General features: G+C 42.6%; 1 long non-coding RNA gene across 1 annotated transcript; it reads right to left on the minus strand.

Moving 5' to 3' along the window:
• On the minus strand, nt 1-7,318 carry LOC306919301. The gene is made up of 3 exons (XR_013789506.1): nt 7,213-7,318; nt 5,562-5,678; nt 1-1,556 (listed from the first exon to the last, which is right to left on the minus strand). It is a non-coding gene; the product is annotated as an uncharacterized lncRNA (long non-coding RNA).
• Between the last annotated feature and the right edge of the window lie 10,851 nt (nt 7,319-18,169).

Below are 18,169 nucleotides of genomic sequence, written 5' to 3' on the forward strand. Positions count from 1 at the left end.
TCCTCTGCTTTTGCATCATTGTCATCCTGGATTAGACTGACTGATCATTATGACTTAAACTAAAGGCTTTTTGCCTGTATGAGTCTTCATGTGTCTTTTTAGATGACTTGTGTTAACACAGCCTTTACCACATACTGTACAAGAAAATGGCCTTTCGCCTGTATGAGTCATCATGTGTGATTTTAGGTTACACGCCTGAGTAAAGCCTTTACCACAAACTGTACAAGAGAATGGCCTTTCGCCTGTATGAGTCATCATGTGTGTTTTTAGAGTACCCGCCTGAGAAAAGCCGGTACCACATACTGTACAGGAGAAGGGCTTTTCGCCTGTATGAGTCATCATGTGTGTTTTTAGATTACCCGCCTGAGTAAAGCCTGTACCACAAACTGTACAAGAGAATGGCCTTTCGCCTGTATGAGTCATCATGTGTGTTTTTAGATGACCCGTGTGAGAAAAGCCTGTACCACATACTGTACAGGAGAATGGCCTTTCACCTGTATGAGTCATCATGTGTGTTTTTAGATGACCCGCCTGAGTAAAGCCTGTACCACAAACTGTACAAGAGAATGGCCTTTCGCCTGTATGAGTCATCATGTGTGTTTTTAGATGACCCGCCTGAGTAAAGCCTGTACCACATACTGTACAGGAGAGAGGCTTTTCGCCTGTATGAGTCATCATGTGTCTTTTTAGATCACGCTTGTGAGCACAGCTTTTACCACATAATGTACACGAAAATGGCTTTTCACCTGTATGAATCTTCATGTGTGATTTTAGAATACTTGTGGTAACACAGCCTTTACCACATACTGTACAAGAAAATGGCCTTTCGCCTGTATGAGTCATCATGTGTGTTTTTAGATTACTTGCCTGAGAAAAACCTGTACCACAAACTGTAAAAGAAAATGGCCATTTGCCTGTATGAGTTATCATGTGTGTTTTTAGATGATGATGATGAGTAAAGGCTGTACCACAAACTGTACAAGAGAAGGGCTTTTCGCCTGTATGAATCTTCATGTGTCTTTTTAAATTCCCCTTTAGATTAAACATTTTGCCACACTCTGTACAATTAAAACTTTTCTTCCCTGTGTGACTCCTCTTGGAGTCAGTTTGTTTCGATGAGTTCAGATCCTGGGACAGCTTGTGCTGTCCTCCCACATTTTGTGTGTTTTGTGATATCAGTGTGTTTAAAGCTGACTGATCTCCCCTAGTCTCCTCCCAATCATCACTGTCTTCAGTATCAGATTCAGAACAGTGTGAAGAGAGGAGCTGGTTGTCACTAGTTGTTTGTGATGTTCCACAGTCCTCTACATCAGCTTGTGCTTTCATGTGTACAGTTGAGGTGCCGGCTACAGGCTCTGTGTCTCTGTTTTCATCATCATCTTCACTTTTCACTGTTAGTAATGTCAACGCTGATCCACCAGCCTCTTCTGGTCTTTGAAGTAGCTCCACTTGTTCATCTTTTATCTCTGGAGCTTGTGGTTCCTCCTGGACCAGACTGGAGCTCTTCTCCTCTTCAGGTGGAACTTCCTCTTTACACACAGGGACGTGCAGAAAGTCTTAAAAAAAATACAATGTGTTACGACCCTTTTGGTCTAGGAGCAAAGTATTCAAATAGGATAACCAGATTAGCTTGTAGAGCGGCTATTTTCGGTGCAAAGGATACATTTGGCTTTACACTTTACATTTATATTTTGCCTTATGGCGGCGTTGCTCGCTGAAAGTATCTGACCTACAAGCAAGCTCACAGTGCGTTGTGATGAGACACACTGTGGACTTTCTTTCGGCAGAGCGAGACGGCATATTATCGATTGTAACATATTTTTCATTTACACTTAAACGCCTCGTTTTGAATGATGTTGATATGGCGCTGCACTAGTATAGCCTTTGCGTTATTGACATATTTGTGGTCTGGCGGCTGGAATTGTGCGTTACCTTGCATGACTTTGATGTTTCAAAAACCACTGCTTGCTAATTATGACTCATGATTTCACACCTGATTGTGTTCCTTTAAGTAGCCTACCACAGCCGGAGTTATCATGTTTTTTGGGGGGCTTGCGTTCTTGAAGTACATTCACTGAAAGCGCCGGGAGAGCGCTCCACACGTCCCAAACTCTTCTCCCTTCTGGCTCCAAAACTATGGTATGGGCCTGGGCCGGCTTAGCGGTCCAGGCACCTTGGCTGGTAATCCAGCATGACAGTATGTTGCGGGTTCGAGTCCCGATCCCGACAAACTTTACTGTGTGTCTTATCTGCCCATCTCTCTCCCCGTTTTCTGTCTACCTACAGTAAATCTATCAATAGAGGCAGAAAAGCCCCAAAAAATATCTAAAAATAAAAAACAAACAAACTAAAACTATGGAATGCACTTCCCATTGCAATCATAACTCCAGACTCACTCCCAATCTTCCGCCATAGCCACCCCTTCAGAAAAAATACAAAGAGACTCTATAAAAGGTTTGAATCTTATCCCTCAATGCGGAGTAGTGGCTGGAAAAATAATCAACAGATTACTCTTTGGCCACATTTTCCAAAATTGAACATTGATGGTGCGCTGACTGCGCTCTGTGCTGTATGGCTGTTTGTTTACATTATAGCGTTCTCATAGAAGATGTGAGACGAGTTGAATGTTAACTATGGAATCGCACATTTCCCGTCAGTTGGTGTGTCGGCACCATATATGGTGGGTGGGAGAGCGTGTGACATCACGTGACATCATCAGGGATGGAGCACGTGACATCACATGACATCATCAGGGATGGAGATCCCTGATTTCATCAATATTAACACTCCCAACGCGGATCGCGTATCAATACGTTATCAATTAATCAAACGTCGGGTGCGGATCACGTATCAATACGTTTCAATCACTTTTTTATAGCATACTTTCATTCATCTTTTTACCCACCCGGACAATGAAGAACCATCGCCCTATCATTGTTGCTTAGTCCCGCTCACGTGATCAGAAAAAAAACCAAAAAAAAAAACCCCCCCTCCCATCCTGAAAACAGGAGGGCGGGCCGCTTTACGTGTAGAAGCCACTAAGCCAGTCTAAAATGGACGCGCCCATGGAATGATCCAGTCGGTGTATGAAAAGAATCAAATTTAACCTAACCTCGCCTCACCAGGCTTTCCTCCAGCTATTGGCTTTCACACAACACTATACTACTCGATTCCCCCCTCCCCTCCTGTTTCTCCTGCAGGAGGAGCCTGCGAGATGGGGGCTCTGTCCTGGCTGGCTCTGTCTCTCGGGAAAAAACAACCGATCGGCATTGCATTGCGTCTGCAACACACATGGACAGATGCATGTTTCCTTCTTCATACTGTAGCGACCAAACGATCCCCGAGCCTACAATACTACGAACTAACCACAGTATCGACGGGCCGCCACGACAAGACAGTGTGCCGTTGGTGGATCACGTATCGCCATGCAGAACCGTCATAATCGGAGATCGCTCGGACGTGTGATTGTAACGCTTTTTTATTCATTATAATTGTAGTGATAAGACCGCAATGAACGCATCGGGGACGTAATCGACCCGGGTGTAATGTATAACGAACTTTTCCGCGTCCTAAACCGTGGTGTTGTGATCCGTTGTCGTTGACATCATAGCCCTGGTCCAGTGCTTACAGCGAGTACTCGCTGTAAGCACTGGACCAGGGCTATTGACATCACAGCCGGGGGAATCTTTTTTTTTCCTCCATCGCCTCCAACCTGCATGCCCAGGCATGTTCTCTTGTTAGTAAATATACTTCACTAGCTTGAAAAACAAAATCAGCTGATGATGACAACGCGTCTCAACGTTATACTATAGTTCTGAACCGAACGGTGAAATGGGACTTTTTATAGCCGTACGGATCAAGACTTTTGCTGCCCAATGTGCCCATGACCCCCCCCCCCCCCCAATGTTACTGCGATCAAAACAATGAAAGCAGTGAGATAGATTAGGCGAGGCGGCAATCATCATCAAAAAGAAAGCATAGTTATGAAGGTTTATAGTCAGACATTGACAGGCAGATATAACAATAAACACAATAAATATGCTATACATCCTATACATCGAATGAAAGCCCTGAATGTGTACTTTTACGAGGAAAAGAGTGAACATTGATCCCATGTACAGTTTGTCATAAATTGGATACTGGGTGGATGCACATTGCGCCCACCAGATATAACTGCAGAGAAGACATGGACCTGAACTCAATATTCACAAAATAAGGCCTATAGCGACATATAAATACTATATACCGTATGAAACAGAAGACTCTCTGCTTTCATAAGAAAAAAACTTCTACTGTAGTAATAATAAAAATCACACCCATGTGAAGTGAGTGGTGCAATATGGGACAGAGTTGCACCGCTCACTTCACAGGGGTGTGATTTTTATTATTACTACAGTAGAAGTTTTTTTCTTATGAAAGCAGAGAGTCTTCTGTTTCATACGGTATATAGTATTTATATGTCGCTATAGGCCTTATTTTGTGAATATTGAGGAGTTCACGTCCATGTCTTCTCTGAAGTTATCTGGTGGGCACAAGCTGCATTCAATAACCAATTACTGTCTAACTGTAGATGGGATCAATGTTTACTGTTTTCCTCGTAAAAGTACACATTCAGGGCTTTCATTCGGTGTATAGGATGTATAGGATATTTATTGGGTTCAATTTTATATCTGCCTGTCAATGTCTCTGACTTTAAACCATCCATAACTCTGCTCGCTGTTCAAGATAACCACTTCCAGGCAAATGCAGGTGTTGCAAAAAGGTCAATATCTCCAGAATGGAACATGGTAAAATCAAAATGTATTTTTTTAATTGAAGTGGACAAGTTCAGCTTTCTTTTGATGTAGGCGTGTGATTCTCGCTATAAGAGAGCATTTTACTGTGGGCCCCCGAACAAGGCCTTTGTGCAATGTTAAATGGCAGCAACATCCAAATAGGCCTGTTGAGATCTTCCAGCAATCAAAGTGTTAAGCCCATACTGTAAATGGAGATCCCTGATGTCATCAATATTGGCCAGCAACTCTACATCTGACCACAAACCCTAAGATCTCCATATATGGAGCTGACCTGTTCTGACATGCCATATGTTGATCCTACATCCATCCTTCCTCTTCAATGTCTCCCTTTTGACCGATACCTGTCCATTTAAACTCTAGACGGGCCTGCCCCAAAGTTATTAGTGCAGCCGCGCCCGGCAGCCAGCGAAAACTAGAGTTCTTAACAGGCCCAAAAATTAAGATTTTACCCCCCATGCCAAGCAGTCTGCCGTCACCCAGGTGGATGCGTGCACGCGACCTGAGGTCGCTTCTCGCCCTCAGGCATCTTACTGGTACTGAAGTAGAATGAACTGCAAAGCCTTATGTGAACCCATTAATACTTTTACTGACGAACCGGCGTCCCATTCAGAATACATTTTGATCAAAGCAGAGGTTAATGCATCAACGCATTCACATTGTTAATGCTAAAATCGATAACCGATTCATATCTGTTCATCTTTACACTCTCAGTACCGACCCACTTTAACCAATAAAACAAATAAAGACGGAGTGATTTAAACTTACTGAGATCCAGGTGGTCTTCAGGTTCCTGTTTAAGGTGGTCTTCAGGTTCCTGTTTAATAGAAACAGTCGTGGCTGGATAACTGATCTTCACCTGCAGACTGGACTCCACAGACTGGTCTGGAATGAAGGTGACATTAGTAACAACTTTAATAATAAGGTTGTTCATGTGTTATAAACAGCATAACACTCCTGTAGAAAACTGAACCAGACTAAATTGATTTATACTGTATTATGAACCAGAATGATTTACATATAAAATAAAATAAAATGAAAATCAGACCCATCTGTACCAAGTGGCGCTGTACTGTACTCGTGCTGTAGTACTGTACAAGCCGCCCTCCCTGGTGTGTGTGTGTTAGGCTGCGCAACAGTGACACTTGGTAGTCAACAAACGCTATAACGCTATTTCCGTGCTTGGACGGACAGACAGACCCAGCCAGGAAGTCAGGGACACGCATTGCTGTGCATTGGAGTGGCTGCACCACTTAAAAATGAAAGAACAAAATGAAAGCACATCTAGAAACTAAAGCAGTATTTTTTCATTGCATAATTGAAACAGCCAATCAGCTTGATAACAGATGAATGATCCTGAAATAGATATGACAGAGTAGCAGCATCTCTGCCTCCCAGCCTCCACATCAGTGTCCAAACACACATTTATATTGGCAGGCAATGTCCACAACGCTAACAACATTGATTTCTGCAGGTCTCCGGACATCTCAGCCATTCTCCATCGGAAATGAGGAGGTGGAGAGGGTTTCTAACTTTAAGTTTCTGGGCGTGACTATGGCCGACGACCTGTCCTGGAGGACCACCATCACCTCTGCTGTGGGGAATGCACAGCAACGCCTTTTCTTTCTAAGGAAACTTAGATGGGCAAAACTCCCACAGAGACTGTTGATCAACTTCTACCACTGTGCAGTAGAGATCTCCACAGTATTCACCTCCCGCTGCCTACGCTGTGCCAATAACATCCTACAGGACCAGTTCCACCCAGCACACGTCTGCCCTCTGGTAGGAGATACTGATCTATCCGGTCCAGAACCAGCAGACTGACCAACAGCCTCTACCCACAGGCTACCAGGGTGCTGAATGAACAACCTGCCCCCCGCCTACACCATCCCTGACCCTCCTCTATAGTATTATACGTGTACTGTACTGGACTTGGACTATGCATTAAACTTTGCATTGCTGAACTCTATTATTATTACACTGCACTATTAAGTTGCACTTTGGGTATTATGTATTACAGTGCGTTTATTTGTATGCCAGTGGTGAAGCTCAACTTGCATTGTTTCGTGCAAGGAATGACAATAAAGATCCATCTATCTATCTATCTATAGTATGTAAACATCAGGTGAAAATGAAAATTATATTGAAAAAAGTCAAGGAGTAACACAAATACCTGATCTACAAGCTGCTCAACGTGTGTGGTATCGTGAGCTAGTAAAACATGGCATAATCTTGGACATAGTTTGAATGCTGATTAATCGTGATTAATATATTTATAAACTCAGATTAATCTGGTTAAAATGTTTAATCATTTGACAGCCCTACTTAAAATGTATTTCAAAATGTAAAAGTATTTCTTTAAGCAGTATTTAGTTAAGCAGTATTTTTATTGCGTATTTGAAAACAGTCATTGACCCACCAGCTTCTTCTGGTCTTTGAAGTAGCTCCTCTTGTTCCTTAATCTGTGGAGGTTGTGGTTCCTCCTGGACCAGACTGGAGTTCCTCTCCTCTTCAGGTGAGACCTCCTCTTTACACACAAGAATGTGCAGAAAGTCTAGGAAAAAATACAAAGACCTCAGTGCGGAGTAGTGGCTGGAAAAAGTATCAACAGATTACTCTTTGGCCACATTTTCCTAAATTGAACTTTGATGGTGCGCTGACTGCGCTTTGTGCTGTATGGCCGTTTGTTTACATTGTAGTGTTCTCATAGAAGATGTGAGACGAGCTGAATGTTAGGTCAGTGAGTCTTAGTTAGTTAGTTAATACTGAAGTAGAATTAACTGCAAAGCTTCAGTGAACCCATTCATACTTTTACTGCCGAACCGTCGTCCCATTCATAATACGATCAATGTAGTCACATTGTTAATGCTAAAATCGATAACCGGGTGATATCGGTTCATCTTTACACCCTCAGTACCGACCCACTTTCACCAATAAAACAAATAAAGACTGAGTAATTTAAACTTACTGAGATCCAGGTGGTCTTCAGGTTCCTGTGTAAGGTGGTATTCAGGTTCCTGTTTAAGGTGGTCTTCAGGTTCCTGTGTAAGGTGGTATTCAGGTTCCTGTTTAATAGAAACAGTCGTGGCTGGAGAACTGATCTTCACCTGCAGACTGGACTCCACACACTGGTCTGGAATAATATAAAATATAATAAATAATAATAATTTAATAAGGAATTTGATGTGATATTAACAACTTTCATAAAAAGGCTGCCGCTGATCATGTGTCATGAAAGGAGTATAATATATTTATGATATTAAACTTTATAAACACCTCCTGTATAAAACTGAACCAGACAAAATTCAATTAATTTCACCCAAACCCTAACCTCACAGGGAAGACACGGGTGATTTTTAACTGGCAAGGCATATTGTGAGCCGTGACTGTTGTCGGCAGTTGCGGCGTCGGCCACGAAACAAACCAACACTGCCGCGGAACTCCACTAATCCCCCCACCTTCCCAGGCAGGTGCCACCCCTCCCTCCGGCAGTGCCGCCCGCGTCTGATTGCCGGTGTCGGAGAATGCACTCGCTCCTTCTGAATTATGGAGATACAAGGTTTCTCTGCCCGGCAGCAATGATAAAAAGTAAACCCAGCTGCTATAATAGAACAGTGAGAAACATGTAGAACTCAGGATACACATGGAAACGGTGAGGGTCTCACAGAACGTAGACCAGATGTCTCCCTTTGCGTGGGACAGTCCCTCATTTCCAAGACTTTTCAAGCATCCCACAAAATGAGACCCTGTCCCACATTGTGACTGACAAGCATCAATGTTCAAATGCCCTAATATATTCAGTCCGGTAACAAGACAACTCACCCTTTTTGCCCCTCCAAGTGAGTTGTCCGGACATCTCACCCCAAACGTCCGGACAACTCACCAGGGGTGAGATGTCTTCACTTTCGGGATGAGTTGTCTGACTGAATATGTAGCCTTTGAGCTCTTCAATATTGCTTTGCTATTCAGATGTAATCCAGTCAGTATAAGTAGGCCTATTAGAACTGTGATTGATTGATCATGCGTGCGTTGGGAGTGCAGTCTTAATTAGCAACTTTGTACAGCTGTGAGACTCTGCCTTTGAAGCGCAAACATTATCCACAAACGATACCCCCCCCCCCCTCAATGCTGCATAGAGAGTACAACAGTGTTTCACCGGATTTTACTGTTAAATAAATAAATAATTAGCGCGTGACTGCGCATGTCTGTAGGAACCGATAGTTAGATCCGAAATTGAATTAGGCCTACTGTAATGGGTGCCACGGAAAGTACAGACAACTCACCGGGGTGAGCTGTCCGTCCTTTCTCACCAATTCGCCCCAGCGGAAAGTACAGACAACTCACCCCGCCATGTCAGAAAGTGAAGACAACTCACCGGGGTGAGTTGTCCAGTATTCGTTAGTCCCCTAATAGTTCCTGATAGATGCCTTTTTAAGCCTTTTAACATGAGCAATATCCCCAGCTACAGGGGGTAGCACTTATCCTACCCCCTTAGATAGCACTCTTTAGACTTAGATAGCATTTGAAACAGACTTATAGCATGTCATGTAGACAGCACAATAATTGCATTGTATGTAGTCATAGCACATCATAGTACATATGTATAGCATAGTATAGTATATATGTATAGTTAATATGTATAGTGTCATTATATAGATATGTTCTAGTTACGTTCTTAGCTTACGCATGTTTCTTGATAAATGCATTTTATATATGTGATGTATTCCCATACTTTTGTTCTTGCCTAATGTAAGTCGCTCTGGATTAAGAGCGTCTGCTAAATGCCTAAATTGTAATTGTAAATTGTACAGTACCAAGTCGGCCATACCACTGATGAGCACATCAAAACACACACACACACACACACACACACACACACACACACACACACACACACACACACACACACACACACACACACACGCGCAATTGGTGACGACAATAAGTTTTACTCTTATGTACCTGAACACAAGATTTACCAATAAAGAAAAACGTGAAGCTACTGGGAAATGTAGTTCAGTTCAGCTAGCTTAATGCTACCTGTAGCTAAACTGAGTTTACTAACCTGCAGTGTGTAGTTTGGTGGTGTTGGTGTGTGTGTGTGTCTGTGTGTGTAACACACATACCTGCAGTGTGTAGATCGATGTCCATATCAACATCAATGTCCAGCACTTTGTTTTGTTTCTCCAGCAGAGTTTCTAGTGTCTCCATCTCTCTCTGGAAGAGGTTGACCATGACCTGAGCAGCCAAACTGAGACGCTCCAACACAAACACTCTGACATCAAGCTTCACACAACAAACATCAGCACCACCACTCTGCTGCTGTTTGTCCAAAACACACAATATGTCCTCTCCCACCGACGTCATGTGTTCATGTATCTTCAGCCGTACAGACTCCATTTGAGTCGTTTTGACCTCCATTATGAGACGTCGTTTTATCAGCACTCCGTTTATTTCACACCACGATAAAAAACAACCAGAGCTAAATGCTAACAAACTCCATGTTGCAGTGCTAACCGCAACGGCACTGGTTTTCTGGCAAATCTAAGCTAGCAAATATAACACTTCCGGTGGACGATCTCTTCAAAATAAGAGTATCCTCTAGAGTATTGAAAACATTAAAACTATAAATTAAGCATTTAAACGATGCTATAGGACACACATTATGTTTCTGTGTAAAAATAAGTAATAAGTAATGTTTCTGTGTAAAGATAAGTAATTAAAAAGTTATCTAAATGGATAAATGCTATTCACTGGAGTGCATGGACTTTATAAAGTGGACACTGGACAAAAATCCCTGCTATGTATCGACTAGTGTGACATATGCACATGTCCGGGGAGACCTCCTCTACAACACCACACTGCCCGCTAAGCAGCAGAGGTGTACAAATGTAATTGGCACACCATACAGCGAGGTGAAAGGTCAAAAAATATCCCATTTCCAGACTAAAGTCAACTAAAGTGGACACTGGACAAAAATCCCTGCTATGTATCGACTAGTGTGACATACGCACATGTCCGGGGAGACCTCCTCTACAACACCACACTGTCCGCTAAGCAGCAGAGGTGTACAAATTAAATTGGCACACCATACAGCGAGGTGAAAGGTAAAAAATATCCCATTTCCAGACTAAAGTGGACACTGGACAAAAATCCCTGCTATGTATCGACTAGTGTGACATATGCACATGTCCGGGGAGACCTCCTCTACAACAACACACTGCCCGCTAAGCAGCAGAGGTGTAAAAATGTAATTGGCACACCATACAGCGAGGTGAAAGGTCAAAAAATATCCCATTTCCAGACTAAAGTCAACTAAAGTGGACACTGGACAAAAATCCCTGCTATGTATCGACTAGTGTGACATACGCACATGTCCGGGGAGACCTCCTCTACAACACCACACTGTCCGCTAAGCAGCAGAGGTGTAAAAATTAAATTGGCACACCATACAGCGAGGTGAAAGGTAAAAAATATCCCATTTCCAGACTAAAGTCAACTAAAGTGGACACTGGACAAAAATCCCTGCTATGTATCGACTAGTGTGACATACGCACATGTCCGGGGAGACCTCCTCTACAACACCACACTGTCCGCTAAGCAGCAGAGGTGTAAAAATTAAATTGGCACACCATACAGCGAGGTGAAAGGTAAAACATATCCCATTTCCAGACTAAAGTGGACACTGGACAAAAATCCCTGCTATGTATCGACTAGTGTGACATATGCACATGTCCGGGGAGACCTCCTCTACAACACCACACTGCCCGCTAAGCAGCAGAGGTGTAAAAATGTAATTGGCACACCATACAGCGAGGTGAAAGGTCAAAAAATATCCCATTTCCAGACTAAAGTCAACTAAAGTGGACACTGGACAAAAATCCCTGCTATGTATCGACTAGTGTGACATACGCACATGTCCGGGGAGACCTCCTCTACAACACCACACTGTCCGCTAAGCAGCAGAGGTGTAAAGATTAAATTGGCACACCATACAGCGAGGTGAAAGGTAAAAAATATCCCATTTCCAGACTAAAGTGAACTAAAGTGGACACTGGACAAAAATCCCTGCTATGTATCGACTAGTGTGACATATGCACATGTCCGGGGAGACCTCCTCTACAACACCACACTGTCCGCTAAGCAGCAGAGGTGTAAAATTTAAATTGGCACACCATACAGCGAGGTGAAAGGTAAAAAAAATCCCATTTCCAGACTAAAGTCAACTAAAGTGGACACTGGACAAAAATCCCTGCTATGTATCGACTAGTGTGACATACGCACATGTCCGGGGAGACCTCCTCTACAACACCACACTGTCCGCTAAGCAGCAGAGGTGTAAAAATTAAATTGGCACACCATACAGCGAGGTGAAAGGTAAAAAGAATATCCCATTTCTAGACTAAAGTGAACTAAAGTGGACACTGGACAAAAATCTGTGTGTGTGTGTGTGTGTGTGTGTGTGTGCGTACGTGCGTGCGTGCGTGTGTGATGAGTTTATGATTTTGTTTCCCTCTTCCATGGCATTTGCAATAAAGCAAGCATCCTCCCATGTTGAGTATTTAAAACTTGAAAAGACCACCAGTGGTCCCTGAGGGGATTCCAGGTGGCCCACAGCTAAATGATGGGGTTGGTAACCAAATTAACCCTTATAGATCTTTAACTCTCAAGAGTTGAATAATTGTTAAACAAATGCATTACTTAAAGTCTACACAATTAGAAAACATGTTATTTTGATCAACATACAGCCTGTTATCTCTCCTAATGGTACCAACATCAATACAGTTCTTTAGTTTGGGTCTGGAAGGCTAAATGTCATCAAATGGTGGTCCGTGGCTCAAATGCAGAATAAATAATGGACCTTGATATGAAAAATCTTGAAAACCACTGATTTAAGGTATATTTAGAACGGATAAAAGATATACGATTAATTTGCGATTAATCTGTGATTAACTATGGGCAATCATGCGATTAATCGCGATTACATATTTTAATCGACTGACAGGCCTACTAATAATGTAATGCAATAATTATTTAATTAATGACGCTTTTATTCTGAAAGCAACCGGATGTCTTAAATTTGCTATCTCTCAAACAGGAAGTTCTAGATTTGCCAAAAAGACGGAGCCAACAGCAACAACAACACGCACTTACTTCCGTTTCTGGATCGACGTGTTTCGAGCGCATGCGCATCAATGGAACCTCCAGGCCGTTTGCTCAATGCAAAGGCTCTGCCTTTCGCCCCCTGGTGGAGGAGGTGTGTAACTGGACGGACGGATTGAATACTTGAAAGAAAGGACAGAGGTACAGTTATACAATCTAAAATAATAATCTAAAATCAATGATCTAAAACCATTATCTAAAATGATAACATAAAAGCCCTGAGGACTTGTTTCCAGGCAGACAGAGACAGACAGACAGACAGACAGACAGACAGACAGACAGACAGACAGACAGACAGACAGACAGACAGACAGACAGACAGACAGACAGACAGACAGACAGACAGACAGACTGAATAGAAATAAATAAATATACATAAATAAAAACACAGATTTAATAATAATAATGAATAAACAGAAAAAAAGGCTATATTAGTTTAGAATAATGGAGGAGAGCTCCAAAGGTAAAGTATATGGTCAGGAAAAACATAGATTTCAGCACATTTTGATAGTTTTAGTCATAGTATTTTGAATAAAATTCTATTTAGTTTTAGTCACATTTTAGTCATCTGAAATGTTTTAGTTTTAGTCTAGTTAAATATCATAAGATTTTAATCGACTGTGCCATTGTGCTGAAAATAGCCGATCTACAAGCTCACAGCGTGGCCCGATGTGATGCGTTGTGGGCTTGTAGATTATTTTTTCGGAGGGAGACGCCACACCCATGCATAAAATGACTTGTCTTATTACTTCTACTGGATCTCTTATACAATTGTAGGTACCCCATAACATTTTTGTCTATACTTTTTATTTGTTGTCAAAATAGTTAGTTTTTGTATTTATTTTTTGTCAGTGAAAAGGGTAGTTGACAAACATTTTTAGTCGACAAAAGTTGTAGTCGACAACATTAATTAATACAGCTGCACCTGGAGAAAATATGGAAATATGGTAGAGGGCCATGCCAAACGGTGAGGATGCGAAGACCACAACCATTGGCCAAAGGGTGGCGCTATAGCACTCAATTGAAAATGCAAACTTTGACCACGCATAGCTCATGAACCGTTTGACCGAACAAGTTTCGTGCTCTTACTTTTGACCTCTGACCTCTAGATCACCCGCCATTTTGAATTATATGAAAATCTTGCCTTAGGCCTATGTGTTTTTGTAGGAAGGAACCATACCAGCATTTTATTTTTATTTTATTTTGCAGCATTAAAACTCTTTGCTTTTATGACATTTTATGAGGCAATTCATGTCAATGGAAGATGCTTCTAAACTTGTATCCTATTCCTAGTTTGATCACATCAAATACTCTTTCAACTTAAAATAGCTAATGACCGTAAATAGTCGATCTACGAGCTTGACGTGTCGTGAGCTTGCAGATCTGCTAATTTCAGTGCACAGCATGTTTTCACAGAAGACGCTGCATGGTTTCTATGGAATCCAAATGACTGAAATCCGTCGTGGCGACTGAGAACTTTTTTTTCCACGTTTACGCGCCTGTCTCTGTCACATTCCAGGAGGAAGCGGCCAACGTGCATCTGTCCAAGTGCAGGAAGATCCAGCATGAGCTGGAGCAGGCCGAGGAGCGCGCCGACATGGCTGAAGCCCAGGTCAACAAGATGAAAGCTAAAAGCCACCATGCCGCTGGCAATAGTCTACTAATGTCACAACATGTTGATTAGCATTGCTTAGATTTAACTAAAGATGAATGTTGAATGTGGTCTAAAAGTATATTACTCTTTTCACAGGGAAAATAAGCCTCTGAATAGGTTCTTTAAACTTTAAACTTAAGTAGGTTATATTAAACTCACCATACAATGTCATAAAATATGATATATTGTTGTATTCAATAAAGGTAACAAAATAAAAAGGTACGTTGTTGTTTCTTATATTCATTACTTGGTATTGTTGTCAGACACTTTATTGTCAGGCTTGTCAGAGTATTCTAGGTCCAACTTGCATGTCCCTTAGCAATTAGTGATGCACAATATTATCAGTAGCATATTGATCCGATATTTACTTACCAAGCATTATTGGTATTGAACCGATTTTCACCAATATTTTCCGTCGGTATTGACTGATATTTCAGCAATGAGCTCAATATAAATATAATATCTAATAATGTAATATATCGGTATCGGCTGATTTGACCCTGCTGCATATTATTGGATATCGGATCTCTGTAATTAGAGATGAGTGTGTGTGGGGACAGAGGAACGAGGAGGCGGGGTTCCCAGGCTCGCAGTATAGCCAGCACAACGCAAACGCGCTATTCCTAAACTGCCTCCCGAAGCTCCCCCCGTTACCCCGCCTCCCCGTTCCTCTGCCCCCCACCCCTTCCACCCACACACGTCACGGCCAGGAGGACACTGGGGTCGACAGCAGTGCTCGGTGTGGCTTTGCTCCGTGGTGGTTTTGCGAGCTGAGCTCCAGACAGAAAAACAAACAAACTCCCGAAACAGAGCAGAGGGAGAATGACAGAATAAAGGAATGAAATAATAGAGACAGCGACATAAATATAATAGGAAAGGAACAGAAAATGAACATAATGGAATAGAGGCAGATATGCGGTAGAGAGAAAGCAGAGGGAAACAATGGACGAATTTGGAGGGTAGGAGATATGAGCATGGTGATGGACTATGAGCGGCGCCACCAAAACCACTGTTCTGGTGAAGAGGTGACTACCTCTTCACCTAAATATGGATATTGAATGAACCTACAGTGCCCAGAACCCCCAGAACCTACAGTGAGATCCGTAACATATACAGTATATTACTGCAGGGCCGTGCAGAGATCACTGAGGGGACAGGTGCTCAAAGCCCACAAAACACCACATCTGTCGGTTTTTGGGGTGGTCATTTTGTGGGGATCCCTCGTGCCATTTCACACCAGAAATGTAGTGCATTGGATGTCTTAATATTCTAATGGGGAAAGGTGTTCCACAATAACTTGGTCCATGTCATTGGCCTACGTTCTCATTACCATGTACAAATGAAAAGGGCCATGTATGTTGTGTTGGGCAGGCCAACAATAAGAAATATTATTTCATTTTTGGGGGGCAAAAGTGCAGGCAGACAAATCAAAACAAAAATATATAAATACGGTCCGCGGTTTCATACCTGAATTGTATTATGAACGGCCCACCAACATTAAGGGACTTGTTTTTTCTTTAAGATTTGTTTTTGGCTTTTTGCCTTTATTGATAGTTACAAGTGAAGATACCGTAAATCCTCTTTTAGGAACCCGGGCTATTATTTGTCCCACCCCTTTCCGATACCGGGCTTTTATTGGAAGGAGGAAGCTATAAGGAGGAGGCATTTATTTCTACTTTTCAAACTGATCATAATGAACAAATCACATTTTGGGTCAGTTAGAACCCAGTAAAATGTATTGGGCTCATGTAGCCTATTGAAACCAAGTCCTCATGAAATATTAAACAGTGCAGTTGCAGGTGCTCAATGGTAATTTTAACTGTTTTTCCATTATTGGCATATTGCCTATGGTAAATACCATAATAACATCAACACATCAATTTAACTTGAACAACCATTGTCATTGTCATTTGAAGCTATATGATTCCCTGCTTTCATATGACATGAAAAAAATTAAAATACAATGGCAGTCCCTCAGTCAAATCTGGTCACAAATATACCGGTATATAACTTCAACTGAGATAGACTACCACAGTAGGCTACTGTGGTAAAGGCCTACAGTTAGGCTACTGACAAAAAAACGAAATACTAAAAATGTATGATAGGCTATTTCATATAATATCAAATCAGAACAGTGCAACACTGCAGTGATCCAACCATAGACTGTAAACAGTGGGCACACCTTGAGATCACTCGAAATAGAGAACAAACACTCATAACAACACCTGCATCAATCAGTACAATGTTGTCTTTTTCTTTTTTTTCCACAAACATGCCTAAAACCCCATCTGTCCCATCAGTCCTCATACCTCGATGGAGGTTTTACAGTGCGGCCTCTTCGGGTGGTTTTAGCCTGCTTGTCTGCACAAGTGTCCTGTTCGTTCACCTGTGCTGCTGCCCTTTGTATTGGGCTTTTTGTCACCTCCCCCCCGAGGCGACGCTTCCGCAGTCTGCTCCTCCACTCTTCCCGTCCTCATGAGATGTCTACGGTTGCGCCGCAGATGACGTCCCCGGGCAGTCTCTATGACGTATGAGCGTGGTGTCCCAGCCACATCCTTGATCACAGCCGGGCTCCATTTCCCTGTGTCATAGTCCTTCACCCTCACAGAGTCACCTTTGTGCAGAGGAGGCAGATCTTTTGCTGTCCCGTCGTAGTGTAGTTTTTGCCTTCGTTTCTGTGCGTCAATCGTCTCCTGAATGTCCTGTGTCGTCTTGTGTATCATGGGTAGGAGCTTTTCGGTGGTGCATGGAATGAGTGCCTTCAGTCTTCTGCTCATCAGCATTTGAGCAGGAGAGCCACAGCTGCCTATGGGGGTATTGCGGTATTCAAGGAACCCTATGTGTGGGTCAGAACCCTCCATGTGAGCCTTCTCCAGTATGCGTTTAATGATCTGAACACTCTTCTCCACTAGGCCGTTGGCTTGAGGGTGCCTTGGTGACACCGTGGTGTGCTTGAAGCCCCACTCTCTGCTGAATCTCTTGTACTCCTGTGTGTACTGGGGCCCGTTGTCGCTTTTTACGAGATCGGGAACGCCATGTCTCGCCAGTATGGTCTTTGTCTTCCGAATCACTGTCGCTGCCTTGGTGTCCGGCAGCTGTTCAACTTCCCAGTATCTGGAGTAGTAATCCACCATTATCAGGAAATCATGACCATGCCATGCAAACAGGTCAGTCCCTAGAATTTGCCACGGGCGTTCTGGTGTCTCATGAGGCATCAGTGTCTCTTTTTGCTGTGCATTTCTGAGCGTAAGAAAGACGCTGCATTTTGAAACAACGCTTTCGATGTCTTTACTCATTCCTGGCCAGAACAGGAGCTCTCTTGCTCTGAGCTTACACTTTTCTATGCCAAAATGTCCAGCATGTATTGCCTTTAGCATATCCTTTTGCAGCTGTTGTGGTATTATGATCTTGTCTCCTTTCATCATTAGTCCCTCCACTTCACAGAGTTCATCTCTGTAGTTCCAGAATTGTCTGATTTATGTTCTCTGGCCATCCATGTTTCACTATTGTTTTCAAAGTTGCCAACGTGTCATCTCTCTGTGTTTAACTGCGTATTGTG

The sequence above is a fragment of the Electrona antarctica genome (assembly GCF_951216825.1).
Source record: "Electrona antarctica genome assembly, contig: scaffold_25, whole genome shotgun sequence".
NCBI lineage: Eukaryota > Metazoa > Chordata > Actinopteri > Myctophiformes > Myctophidae > Electrona > Electrona antarctica.